Source organism: Salmo salar, chromosome ssa06 (genome assembly GCF_905237065.1).
Source record: "Salmo salar chromosome ssa06, Ssal_v3.1, whole genome shotgun sequence".
NCBI lineage: Eukaryota > Metazoa > Chordata > Actinopteri > Salmoniformes > Salmonidae > Salmo > Salmo salar.
The window spans coordinates 52,675,694-52,688,155 of NC_059447.1; positions in this window are offsets into that span (position 1 = coordinate 52,675,694).

Below are 12,462 nucleotides of genomic sequence, written 5' to 3' on the forward strand. Positions count from 1 at the left end.
TGACTTGTTTTAAGGACATTACATCAAAGTTGGATCAGCCTGTAGTGTGGTTTTCCACTTTAATTTTGAGTGTGACTCCAAATCCAGACCTCCATGGGTTGATAAATTGGATTTCCATTGATTATTTTTGTGTGATTTTTGTTGTCAGCACATTCAACTATGTAAAGAAAAAAGTATTTAATAAGATGACTTCATTCATTCAAATCTAGGATGTGTTATTTTAGTGTTCCCTTTATTTTTTTGAGCAGTGTATATCAAAAAAAGTTTTCTATACTTCCACTAGTATGCCATCCAGCCCTGGAGTTTTCCCATCCTTAAAGGCCCCAATTGCATCAAGCAGTTCCTCCTCTGTAATTTGGCCTTCACATGAGTCTTTCTGTACAGATGTTAATTTTACATTACTATTAGGGAAAAAAAATCCATACAATTAGTTTCAGTTAGTGGAGATGGAGGAACCTGAAACGAAAACATATTCTTAAAGTACTTTACTTCCTCTTTCAAAATATAATTTGGTGAATCATGCGTGACTCCATCATTTGTAACAAGTTTTAATATATATTTTTTTGGTAGCATTTCTATATTGAAGATTGAAAAAGAATTTGGTGCATTTTTCCCCATATTCCATCCAGTTCGCTTTATTTTTATAATATATTACACTGGATCTTTCTTGAATAAGTTCCTCCATTTCTTTTTGTTTTCCCTCTAACTTATTCTGTGCCTCTATGGTACCGTTTTTATTGCTATCTAACTGTACTGTTAGTCCTTCAATTTCCTTTGTTAATATGGACTCTTTTGATCTAAATTGCTTTTGTTTTATAGATGAGTACTGAATTGCATGGCCTCTAAAGGCACACTTAAAAGTGTCCCATACAATAAGGGGATCTGCTGTACCTATGTTATGTCTGAAAAAGTCAGTTATAAATTCTTCTGTCCTAGTTCTAAACAATTTATCATCTAGTAGGCTTTGATTAAATTTCCAATATCCTCGCTCATGTGGAAATTCTGTAAGAGTAATATATATGCCAATTATGTGATGATCCGACTGCATTCTGTCCCCTATCAACACTTTTTAAACTTTTGGTGCCAGAGAGAATGGCATAAGAAAGTAGTCAAGACGACTAGCTTGATTAAGCCTCCGCCATATATATCTCACTAGGTCAGGGTATTTAAGTCTCCATATATCCACTAATTCCAATATATCCATGACATTTATGATTTCCTTAAGTGCGTGATGGCGATAAGTTGACAGTGTGATTACAAGTCCCATTCCATAGTATTTAAGACCGTATTAAAATCTCCCACCATAATAATAGAGTCTAGTGTTGCTTGTAGAGTTGATACATTTTATATATATTTTCAAAGAAGCTTGGATCATCATTATTCGGACCGTATAGGTTAATAAGCCATATCTGTTTATTGTCCAATAACATATTTAAAATAATCCATCTACCTTGATAATCTGTTTGGACAATTTGCATATTTGGATCAAAATTACTGTTAATTAAAACCATCACCCCTTTTGAATTTCTTTGCCCATGGAGAAATATATTTCGCCCCCCCAGTTCTTTTTCCACAAAACTTCATCTAAAATTGGTGAATGGGTTTCCTGTAAACAATGGATATTATATTCCTTCTCTTTTAACCAGGTAAATACTGATCGTCTTTTCTTATTATCTGCTAGGCCATTACAATTGTAACTGGCTATACTTATTTCTCCACTTATCTTAATGAGACACGACTTTAAATTCTATTTATGAAAATATATGTTTGTAAACGTACCATTAAAAAGTAACATGATGATTGAGTGTCTATATAGCTGTTCCATGATATTTGCATTGCTACTAAGTAAACCTCCAATTGGTCCGTACTATTCCACCCGCTAAAAGCCTTCCTCATCCCTAGTTGGGTTGTCATCCCAATGCCCGGCAGACCACCCCTGATCCCCCGTATCCCATAGCCCTGAACAGACTGGGATCCATCCTTCGAAAAGAGCACACAGTGCCATTTACCGAATTGAAGTAAATCAATTGCCAAATGCATTTCCATCGCCCTCACCTCGATTTGTATTATATATAGCTGTGGATCATCCTCTATTGTACCTAACATCTTTTACTCCTTCGCAACAGTTGTGGGATACACACATACACACACTCAACCCCTTCCCCCCACACAACCATAAGCTCACATTCTCAACAGTTGCACCACCCAGAGCCCAACTCAAGAAAGGTTTTACAAATGCATTTACAGTTGCAGCTGCATTAGAAGGCCTGCAAGACCGTGCAAAAAAAAATTGCCAGAAATTGAGAGATTTTATTAACCATTGTCACATCCTAGATGATGGAGGTCAAATGTACACCTCTTCCCTGAAACACCCACAATACGGTCACCCGTATTGACCATATTCCCAAGCATCTCCAAGCAGTCAGACTTTGATTTTGTGCCACCATGGTCATAATAACATACCCCCTCTCTGAACGTCTGAGTGTGACCCCCTCCCCATGGGTTACTGCAGCTAGTGTTGCCAGCACTGCCACTGCGTGGGCTGGGGCACCCCACCGGAGACCCACCGGCTAGGTACAAGGTCATCAAGGTTCTCATTAGCAGCTTTGAGAATTCCTTGTGTAGTATGCTCTCCCTTTAGGGGGCTTTGGCTTTGCAGGACCAACCCTGCCAAGCGGGCTCAGAATCTTGAGGGGGCAGTGCTGCTCTTGGTCTCTGACCGCATTTTGGCTGCATAGAGACCGCTTACAGCAGGCACATAAAACAGTTAGGGACTTCTCATTGGTATCTGGGTCATTCAGGTGGGTGTCCAGGGTATAGGGTTGTTGACCGTACCATTAAATTAGGATCATAAATAAATAGATATAATTTATTTAAAAAATGTAGTTCCCAATGATAGGACAATAAAATAAATTAAAATGTATAATAAATAAGACATATAATTCATTATAAAAGTATATCCATCATCTGAGCAACATTGAAAGCCCTCTCATACCCCGGCTCAAAGCAATACATTGGTTCTGGGATATGCAACCATTTCATTACTCACTCACTCAACTTTGCCAATCATAACAAATAAAATAAAAAGATAAACACACACCCACCATCCACACATACTGCGCCTTCTGTTTACTTAGTTTTTATCTTCACCATGTTGAATTAGTGCTTGTGTGTTCCAATTAGTTATATGTGAAGATATATACAACAGCTATTTTTTTGTAATTGGATTGTTACAATCCATAACCGGGCTAGAATTGTGTTTCATTATTTTCCTCATCTATGAGAACGTTGTAATTTTTTTAAATAACCATGCAGTCAGACTTTGTGTCTGAACAATTGGTTATCAATATATAGTTTATCAACGACGAGAGCTACTCGTTTCGCCTTTAATCTATTTTCTTAGAAAATTGGATACAGAACTTTACGCACACTATTGAATCATTCCCACGATGAATGACTAGCTATGTTATGAAACCACACACTGAATGATTCAAAACTGGACACTAATAAAGTCGGAAGATGGCGGACTGAACGAAGTTATGTAGAGCACCTCAAGATAAAAACATAATATTCAATATCGGTAAGTTAGACGAAAATATTAGCACTTCACAATCTGGTGGGTGATAACCTTCAATCTGGATAATAACACAAAACAAATCTTAAGACTAGAGACATTTATCGACAAATATTACGAAAACAAGCAACACCCAAACATGACAGAGAGTAAGACAGCGGAACCGATTTCAAAACGAAAATGTGACTCTTCTACAGACACAGACGATTTAATATGTTCACCACTGTTGAATCATTCCCATAGTGTAGTGGACCTAGTCATTCACTATGAAACCACACACTATTTAATCATTCCCACGGTGAATGACTAGCTACGCTATGAAACCACACACTATTGAATCATTCCCATGGTGAATGACTAGGTCCACTACACTATGAAACCACACACTATTTAATCATTCCCACGGTGAATGACTAGGCCCACTACACTATGAAACCACACAGTATTGAATCATTCCCATGGTGAATGGTTAGGCCCACTGTGTATTGAAATCACACACTATTGAGTCATTCCCATGGTGGATGGTTAGGCCCACTACACTATAAAACCACACAATTGTGAATCATTCCCATGGTGAATGGTTAGGCCCACTACACATTGAAACCACACACTATTGAATCATACCCATGGTGAATGACTAGCAACACTATAAAACCACACACTATTGAATCATTGCCACAGTGAATGACTAGGTCCAGTACACTATAAAACCAAACACTATTTAATCATTCCCATAGTGAATGGTTAGGCCAACTACACTATGAAACCACACACTATTGAATCATTCCCACGGTGAATGACTAGCTGCGTTATGAAACAACACACTATTGAATCATTCCGATGGTGAATGACTAGGACCAATACACTATGAAACCACACACTACTGAATCATTCCCATGATGAATGACTAGGTCCACTACACTATGAAACCACACACTAGTGAATCATTCCCATGGTGAATGACTAGGCCAAATACACTATGAAACCACACACTATTGAATCATTCCCACGGTGAATGACTAGCTGCGTTATGAAACAACACACTATTGAATCATTCCGATGGTGAATGACTAGGACCAATACACTATGAAACCACACACTACTGAATCATTCCCATGATGAATGACTAGGTCCACTACACTATGAAACCACACACTACTGAATCATTCCCATGGTGAATGATTAGGCCCACTACACTATGAAACCACACATTATTGAATCATTCCCATGATGAATGACTAGCTACGTTATGAAACCACACACTATTGAATCATTCCCACGGTGAATGATTAGGCCCACTACACTAAGAAACCACACACCAGTGAATCATTCCCATGGTGAATGACTAGGCCAAATACACTATGAAACCACACACTATTGAATCATTCCCATGGTGAATGGTTAGGCCCAATACAATATTAAACCACATACTATTGAATCATTCCCACAGTGAATGACTAGCTACGCTATGAAACCACACACTATTGAATCATTCCCATGGTGAATGACTAGACCCAATACACTATGAACCACACACTATTGAATCATTCCCACAGTGAATGACTAGGTCAACTACACTATGAAACCACACATTATTGAATCATTCCCATGCAGAATGACAAGCTAAGCTATGAAACCACACACTATTGAATCATTCCCACAGTGAATGACTAGGTCCACTACACTATGAAACCACACACTATTTAATCATTCCCACTGTGAATGACTAGCTACGCTATGAAACCACACACTATTGAATCATTCCCATGGTGAATGACTAGACCCAATACACTATGAAACCACACACTACTGAATCATTCCCATGATGAATCACTTGGTCCACTACACTATGAAACCACACACTATTGAATCATTCCCATGGTGAATGATTAGGCCCACTACACTATGAAATCACACACTAGTGAATCATTCCCATGGTGATTGACTAGGCCCACTACACTATGAAACCACACATTATTGAATCATTCCCATGGTGAATGACTAGGTCCACTACACCATGAAACCACACACGATTGAATCATTCCCATGGAGAATGGTTAGGCCCACTACACTATGAAACCACACATTATTGAATCATTCCCACAGTGAATGACTAGGTCCACTACACTATGAAACCACGCACTATTGAATCATTCCCATGGTGAATGACTAGGCCCACTACACTATGAAACCACACACTATTGAATCATTCCCATGGTGAATGACTAGGTCCACTACACTATGAAACCACACACTAGTGAATCAATCCCATGGCGAATGACTAGGTCCACTACACCATGAAACCACACAGTATTGAATCAATCCCATGGCGAATGACTAGGTCCACTACACCATGAAACCACACACTATTGAATCATTCCCATGGTGAATGGATAGGCCCACTACACTATGAAACCACACATTATTGAATCATTCCCATGGTGAATGACTAGGTCCACTACACCATGAAACCACACATGATTGAATCATTCCCATGGTGAATGGTTAGGCCCACTACACTATGAAACCACACATTATTGAATCATTCCCACAGTGAATGACTAGGTCCGCTACACTATGAAACCACACAGTATTGAATCATTCCCATGGTGAATGGTTAGGCCCACTACACTATGAAACCACCCATGATTGAATCATTCCCATGGTGAATGACTAGGCCCACTACACTATGAAACCACCCATGATTGAATCATTCCCATGGTGACTGACTAGGTCCACTACACTATGAAACCACACACCATTGAATCATTCCCATGGCAAATGACTAGCTACACAATGAAACCACACACTATTGAATCATTCCCATGGTGAATGACTAGGTCCACTACACTATGAAACCACACACTATTGAATCATTCCCATGGTGAATGACTAGGCCCACTACACTATGAAACCACACACTATTGAATCATTCCCATGGTGAATGACTAGGTCCACTACACTATGAAACCACACGCTAGTGAATCAATCCCATGGCGAATGACTAGGTCCACTACACCATGAAACCACACAGTATTGAATCATTACCATGGTGAATGGTTAGGCCCCCTACACTATGAAACCATACATTATTGAATCATTCCCTCAGTGAATGACTAGTTCCACTACACTATGAAACCACACACTAGTGAATCATTCCCATGGTGAATGACTAGGCCCACTACACTATGAAACCACACACTATTGAATCATTCCCACAGTGAATGACTAGGCCCAATACACTATGAAACCACACACTATTGAATCATTCCCACGGTGAATGGTTAGGCGCACTACTCTATTAATTCCAACACGGGAACTCTTTCTAGAGCTCCGACTTTCCAACCTGAATATTACTGACGTCATGATTTGACCTTGTATTATTCTCTCTTGTCTTGAAAGCACCATACAATGCATTGTACCCTTTGCCAGCTCATATCTGTGTAAAGCTAGATTCAGTGATCTCCTCTGCATTAAAACCAAATATCAATCCACGTTGGATGCGACACCAGAGATGAGGTGCTCACTGTCGACCGCGCCCCCTGACTTTGAGAAGCTCCGACGTGACATGCAACAAGCACTCCCATATCATTATTGGTGGTGAGATTCGAGCAGGGATGAAATGAGATTAAATTTTTTACTGGTACGGGACACTCAAGTGCGCACACCCTTTATTTTTTTTGATGCAAATAAATGACAAGGTAGCCTACTCTGCTGACACTGACAAACAGATCAATAAAGAATTACAGGGTAGCCTACTCTGCTGACACTGACAAACAGATCAATAAAGAAATTACAGGGTAGCCTACTCTGCTGACACTGACAAACAGATCAATAAAAACAATGTTGTCTGATCCAAACAATCAGCCTATGAAAAGGGGAGACACAAATACAATATGTCATCCATCTAACCTGGAGGAGGAAATTATTGTCCAAAAACAAACAGTGGCACTGACCCAATGATAAAGACAGTGACTATGCATTCTCATCGGGGATAAGGCCAACGTTCTCCGCTGGTGCCAATAAGAGAGGCTACTGTTTGCTCAATTAAGTTGAGAATTTTGATAACTTGTCTTCTTTACAGCAATAGCCATTTGCTTTCCAAACTGTTTTTCCGCGCTTGTATTTTGAAATATTGCGATATGCCTGACTGGGTCTCTGCTTTTCACTGACAGTTGCAACTCAACAATCATCTATTTGGTATTTGCAGGGGGCACTGCCCAAATTGCGGGCCCTTCCGACCACAGCTGCGGGAAGTAGGGGTGCTGAGGGTGTTGCAGCACTCCCTGGAAATCGCAGCACCTCCACATCCAAACTACGTTTTATTTATTTTTATTTAACCTTTATTTAACTAGGCAAGTCAGTTAAGAACAAATTCCTATTTTACACTGACGGCCTACCCCGGCCACACTCTAACCTGGATGATGAGCTTAGCTTCCCCTAGCCTCATGGACACCGCGCCTATGCCTTTTAATGTGGCATAAATACAACCAGTCATGATGCTTTCGTCTGATTGTCAAACAAACACTTAACAAATGTGCTCCTGTAGTCTACCCGTGCACATTCGTCCACTCACAAAATCATTTCAGCATCCAACAGTGCACTGTGCACCTGCGAATTGATGAATGGAAAGAGACATCAGTTACAAAACACCTACGTGTATTATAATGACATTCTGCTGTGCCATTAGGACTACACTTGTAGCCTGAATTGATGCATCTACTGTTGTCCACGCACGCCTAGGACTCGGCCACTCATCATCTCTGCCTTGTCTGTGAGCCTCGGAAAAGTATCCACAGAGGAAAAATTGACAATGTCTTTAATTCAATAACAAAAAAGCTGCGAAATGGACAGTTGAAAATAAAGAGAAGGGAGGGCCAGAAAAGTCATGTTTGGGAAAGATTTGGTGAAGTGGTAAAAGAGGATGATAGCAGTGCCGGCTATTTATCTGTGATGATTGTGAGGAACTATACAAATTCAACAGACACAAGGTGGGGACTTCAAGTACGCCTATGGCATCTCAAGGGAACTGTAGCCTACTGTTCAGATGGGTTAAATGGAAACTGAAATCTGGACACTAACTGTAGGTCTATAACCTCACATAGCCTCAATTTGAATTCCTGCAGAATTAAGCATTTATTGCAGTAAAACTTTACACCAACTGCAGGCTACATTTTTGACTCGGGAACAGGAGTGGAGAAATATGATTTCTTTCTTTCAGCATCTTGAGAGAATGCGAATGCACAGATAGATACCATCTGTAGAAGTGTTATCTTTATCAACATCATAAAAGCTGATAGTATTTTAACCACATAAAATATGCATCCAAGCCGAACTGAAATCTTATCAGAAACATGTTGGGTTGTTTTCACAGCTTTCTATTTTCTTACAACAAGTCAAACTGAAGTAATTTGGAACTTTTGCACAGAAAATCTTTATTATTGCATTTTCTCCCCATTCCCTTAATGTCTTTGCTTCACGAATGAAGCAGAGATGACAGAGAACTTTACTGATATCAACTAGATTGAAGGAAGCATTCATTCTATCGATTCATGACATTATTCTGGTGAACAAGGGTTTATTTGGTATTCTAGGGCAACATATAATGACAGAAGAGAAGCTGCATGTATCTTATTATAGACAACTTGACTAACAAATAGCCTACCAAAATGTCTGAAATTCTAAGCAGAAACAGGTCTATCTAAATCAGGCAAAACAAATCCTGTACCCACTGTCAAAACAAATTCTGCCATCTCTAATTGTAGTCTACAGGCATTTTCTTATTGTCTGGCGTGGTCCTCAGATTTTCACTTTATCACATACACTGAGTGCACAAAACACAGTGGTGAAAAAAGTACCCAATTGGTATACTTGAAACAAAGTTAAGATTCATACCTTAATAGAAAATGACTCAAGTAAAAGTGAAAGTAACCCAGTAAAATACTACTTGAATAAAAGTCGAAAAGTATTTGGTTTTAATTATAGTTAATATCAAAAGTAAAAGTATAAATCAGACAGCACAAAAAGCAAACCAGACAGCACAATTTTATTTCATTTTTATTTACGGATAGCCAGGGGCCAACACTCAGACACATTTACAAACAAAGCATTTGTGTTTAGTGAGCCCGCCAGATCAGAGGCAGTACACAGCAAATTGGCCAGTGTTGACTTTACAGTGTAACTTTTCTACTGTTGATTCAGAACTTAATTCACTCTGTAAGAAACAGTCACATCAAAACTATGCCCATCATTACCATATTTCCCAGCATGCTCTACTGCAGGTAGATTTTGTTAGCATTGTTTTAATATCTGTGTTTTTGCATTGATTAATTGATTAATCTTATGCTACACAAACATAATTAACATACATGTTTCTAAACTTATCCAATCAGTTAGTTAGATTTATTGCACCCATTAATGAAATGCTTGTTCCAGTTTAAATGGTTTAGGTAGTCTTCTTACCAACCCATACAATAATTCTGATTGCAGGTTGCAGGTGAATAAAAATACCAACTGTTGGATATCCTAACTCTGGCTGGATTCCAATTGGAAGTACACATCACTTTGCAAGCCAGCACAATGTGACTTGCAGGCTGTTAGGGTAAAACTAGGCCATGAAAGTAAAACCATACACTATTTGTTTTGTATTGGCATGGTGTTTACCTAGGTACTCACATGGTGAGAGGCACATGCCTTTTAAAGGAAAGAATTCAATATCCATGTCTGTCACTAACAAATATAGTCATGGGTGGTAACTACAATTCACTCAAAAAGAAAAGGCACCCTGGGAAATATACAAATACAGCATCACAGCATATGATGTTAAAACAACAATCAAAGAATATTTACTGTGACACTACAAGTTAATTTCTTACACTGAGAAAGTGTAACAGTGTCAGCTCTAAGCAAAGTGAGTCGAGTTTACTCTAAATCAAGTTTTATGTTTTACACTATGTGTTGCGGATTACTCTACAGTAGAGCTATGCAAACACCAGAGTCAAGTTCATTTGAACACTTAAAAGCTCTAGGGGCTAGGGGGCAGTATTTTCACGGCTGGATGAAAAACGTACCCAATTTAAACAGGTTACTACTCTGGCCCAGAAAATAGAATATGCATATTATTAGTAGATTTGGATAGGGAATACTCTGAAGTTTCTAAAACTGTTTGAATGGTGTCTCTAAGTATAACAGAACTCATATGGCAGGCAATAACCTGAGAAAAAAATACAAGCAGGAAATGAAACTCTTGTGGCTGAACTATTTTCGAGTCATTGCCAATAAAACACACAGTGACAAAGGATTCATTTTGCACTTCCTATGGCTTCCACTAGATGTCAACAGTCTTTATAAAGTTGTTTGAAGCGTCTATGATGAACAGAGACCGGATGAGAAGGAAGGGAAGTTGATGTCCCTGGGATGTCGTCACTTCATTATTGCGCGTTCATGCGCGTTCATGTGAGATGAGACCTTGTATTCCAAACGTTTTTCAAGACACAGGAAAGGTCCGGTTGAAATATTACTGATGTTTCACGTTAAAAATGGCCCTAAAGATTGATGCTAAACAACATTTGACATGTTTGAACGAACGTAAATAGATTTTTCTTTTTTACTTTTTGTCGTGACTTTTCCCTCCCGCGTCCTACATTTTGAGTAGCCTACTGAACACGCTAACAACACGGAACAACATGGAGTTATTTGGACATAAATTATGAACTTCATCGAAAAAAACAACATTTGTTGTGGACCTGGGATTCCTGGAAGTGCCTTCTGATGAAGATTATTAAAGGTAAGGGAATATTTCTAATGTTATTTATGATTTTAGATGATTCCAACATGGCGGCTATCTGTATTGCGTAGTGTATTTTTCTGAGCAGAGTACTCAGATTATTGCAAAGTGTGTTTTCCAAGTAAATTTATTTTGAAATCTGTCAATGCGGTTGCATTCAGGAGATGTTAATCTATAATTCTTTGAATAACAGTTTAATACTTTAACCACGTTTTATAATGAGTATTTTTTGTAAATTCACTGGCAGTTTTGGGGGAGACACATTTTCTCAACGACACGCGCCGATGTAAAATGCTGTTTTTGGATATAAATATGAACTTGATAGAACAAAAAATGAACCCTACTCATAAACTAGAGCATCCAGTGTGAGCTATGAATTTATGAACAGACAATCTGACAACGCTCTGAAATGTATGAACGCCCAGAGCACACTCTGGCACTCCAGAGTGAATTTATGAACACACCCCAGGTGTTGTTCATAAAAAAGTTGAAAGCTATCCCTTATTGATGTCACCTGTTAAATCCACTTCAATTAGTGTAGATGAAGGGGAGGAGACAGGTTAAAGAAGGATTTTTAAGCCTTGAATTGAGACATGGATTGTGTATGTGTGCCATTCAGAGGGTGAATGGGCAAGACAAAATATTTAAGTGGCTTTGAATGGGGAATGGTAGTAAGCAGTGGTGTAAACTACTTAAGTAAAAATACTTTGTAGTACTATACTTTACTATTTATATTTTTTTACAACTTTTACTTTACTACATTCCTAAAGAAATTATGTACTTTTTACTCCATACGTTTTCCCTGACACTCCAAAGTACTTGTTACAGGAAAATGGTCCATTCATGCACTTATCAAGAGAACATCCATGGTCATCTCTACTGTCTCTGAACTGGTGGACTCACTAAACAACATGCTTCGTTTGTAAATTATGTCTGAGTGTTGGAGTGTGCCCCTGGCTATCCATAAATTAGAAAAACAAGAAAATGGAGCTGTCTAGTTTGCTTAATATAAGTAATTGTAAATAATTCATACTTTTGACACAAGTATATTTTAGCAATTACATTTACTTTTGATACTTAAGTATATTTAAAACCAAATACT